Raw genomic sequence first — 3,123 nt, 5'->3', positions numbered from 1 at the left:
AACATCCACAAGGGTCATGCAGAGGGTTTGGAAGAGGAACGATCAACAGTGTGGCCCTTTAAAAAGCACATGTGAGTTAATGCACCACATGGATCAAAGCACATTTTGATATAAAATTGTATGCAAGACTAGATTGCCCTGATGTGTGTGTGTGTGTGTGGGGGGGGGTCCCTTAGGCGCAGGGCACCATTGGGAGCCATTGGTCCAATTGGCCTAAGTCTGGCCCTATTGAGGAGTACGTATAAAGACGCCATTTGTTGGATGGGATGGAAACTTCAGTGCGGACAGTCACCTTGAATTGCACGTTATCAAACGAAATCAGTGCTGGGGCTGTGCAGGAACCCTCTGGGAGTCTTCACAAGTGCCTGGGCTGCGGCCCTCTTCCCTTGGAAGCTCTGATGCGTCTCCTCGAGAGGAACCCCTATGAGATGTGTTTGGGTTCTTGTTTTTTTGAGATTTCCACTCCCAGCCCCAAGGAAGGTCAGGAGACAGGCTCTTTGGTGCAGTAGAATAGACTTTATTTAAAAGGGAACATAAAGTTCATAGAGAAAGAACATCCACAAGGGTCATGCAGAGGGTTAGGAAGAGGAACGACCAACAGTGAGGCGTCTAAGTCTAACACAAGCAAATGGGACTTTTGAAGGGTGGTTTGGGGAAGAATGGATAGCTCTAGACCCCAATGAAGAGAGGAAAGCCAGTCAAGAAGCAAAGTCAACACACCATTGAACAGCACAGGTGACGAGTCCCCACAGAAGCTACTGGTGGGAGTTAGAACTCCAAATCCCCCACACATTGGATCGCCAACATCCGTACGCTTAGCCAGAATCCACAGCAAAGACTTCAACTCCATATTGACCACGAACCCACAGAGAGCCCTCCCTGGGGGTTTAGCAGGGGATGCAGGAAGGGACACAGCCGAGTGGGATGACGGTGCAAGACGAGCCGCCGCTCACTGGGAGGAGAGGTCCGCAGGGGACGGTGCAGGAGGGCAGGCAAGACGGGATGGAGCAGGTGGGGATGCAGGAGGGCTGGACGCTGCACACCGGAGAGATGGGTCCACAGGGGACGGCGCAGGTGGGGACACAGGAAGACTGAACACCGCACAAGGGACCGATTGGCCCACAGGGGATGGTGCATTGCGGAAGGCAGGGAGACGGGATGCAGCACTGTGGGGCTATGGGGCCACAGGGGATGCTGCAGGTTGGGACACAGGAAGGCTGGCACAGTGGAGCAAGGGGTCCAACGGGGTAAGCGCAGGGGGTAGGGCAGGGGATGCAGCACTGTGGAGCGACGGGGCCGCAGGAGATGCCGCAGGAAGGCTGGACGCACAGCGGAGCGATGGAGCCGCACGAGATGCCGCAGGCCGGGGTGCCGCAGGACTCCACGCTAATGGGAAGGACGGGGCCAGATGGGGCGGCACAGGATGGCACGCAACAGCTGGACATGTTGGAGCTGACGGAGGTGAGCCTGGAGCAGGACACAAGAGAGGTGAAGGGATGTACCTGCGCAGGTGTGAAGGCCCCCAGAAAGGTGTGCATATCTAAGATGGCACCTGCGCAACTCACAACCAGAATGTTGAGCTGGGACTCATTCAAGAATCTTGCCCTTAGCAATGAAGACTTGGGTGACCGTCTTCCTGTCCACCATGTGTGGGTTGGTTGTACACCCCCTTTAAGTCCACATGCAAGTCAGTGAGAACTCAAGTGTGTAGTGTAAGGCAGGGGGGAAAATACGTGAGGGACAATAAATGTCTGGAATCCATCCATCCATCCATTCTGCATTCAGACTGACCCTGTAAAACTTCGATTGTCCTGCAAGCAAATGATGAACTCCAAGATTCCACCTGCATTTCTCAGGTCAGCCGTCTGCAATTGGAAGGCTCGGGAGCTCCTGGTGGTTTGGCAGACCTCTCAAGGTGCTTTTCAAAGTTGTGATGGGTCAAGTCTAGGTTTTCAAAGGTCAGGAAGCAGCCAGCTGGCCTGGTCAAGAGGGGAAGCCTATATTTCTAGTAGGCAGATTGTCTCTGCAGAGGGCGGCAACTGGGCCTTGGCTGGTTTCACAACAATGTTGTCATCTCATTCAGGGTTACAAAGGTGGGTGGCTAACATTTTATATTTTAATTTAGAAATGTTATCCTACATCTACTTTGGTTCCCAGAACCAAACCCTAAAAAAATCCCCAGTCTTGACTTGGGAGGAACTACTCCTGTTGACATCAAAACACCTATTGGGGTAGTTAAGATACCCCAAGTCTGCACTTTCAAAGAACAGGTTATTTATGAAGTTCATTCTCCATTCTTTCTTTTTCCTAATGGGATTTACTGGGAATTCACCCAGTTTCCATCAGAGCCTTGGCAGCAACTGTTACCCTGCACATGCCTGATCTTGTCTGATCTCGGAAGCTAAGCAGGGTCAGGCCTGGTTAGTACTTGGATGGGAGACCGCCCGGGAATACCGGGTGCTGTAGGCTTATACCATGATCTCTGAAGCTAAGCAGGGTCAGGACTGGTTAGTACTTGGATGGGAGACCGCCTGGGAATACCGGGTGCTGTAGGCTTATACCATGATCTCTGAAGCTAAGCAGGGTCAAGACTGGTTAGTACTTGGATGGGAGACCGCCTGGGAATACCGGGTGCTGTAGGCTGCTACCATGATCTCGGAAGCTAAGCAGGGCCAGGCCTGGTTAGTACTTGGATGGGAGACCGCTTGGGAATACCGGGTGCTGTAGGCTTATACTATAGTCTTTTGAGACTGAAGGTTGCCAACCAACCAACCAACCTTGGCCAAACCATTGGGATCTGTGTTGACCAAGAACTCACACAGAGTTGACCAACCTGAGTTGACCATTTGGGGGTCTTTTGTTGGAGTCCACTGAAACCCAGTACCCCCAGTTCCACTGGCCCACGAACCCATTGGCCTTGATCTTCTCCAGAACACACAACAAGCATAAAGCAACATTTACTTTCAAGCAGTGTGGGACATCTATGAAAACATGTGCCCCTTTTATGAGGTCCACCAAACCACACCTCACAGAACCAGGAACGAATAGGGAGTGAAATCCAACTTACCGACCAGAGAAGCTGAATGGGAGACAGGAGAGAACACAAGGAAGCTGTAGTAGATC

General features: G+C 52.1%; 1 pseudogene; it reads left to right on the top strand.

The window, feature by feature from the left end:
* Nucleotides 1-2,352: 2,352 nt before the first annotated feature.
* Nucleotides 2,353-2,469, top strand: LOC136635308 (5S ribosomal RNA; annotated as a pseudogene).
* Nucleotides 2,470-3,123: the final 654 nt, after the last annotated feature.

The sequence above is a fragment of the Tiliqua scincoides genome, chromosome 15 (assembly GCF_035046505.1).
Source record: "Tiliqua scincoides isolate rTilSci1 chromosome 15, rTilSci1.hap2, whole genome shotgun sequence".
NCBI lineage: Eukaryota > Metazoa > Chordata > Lepidosauria > Squamata > Scincidae > Tiliqua > Tiliqua scincoides.
This window is presented reverse-complemented; position numbering and strand designations above follow the sequence as displayed.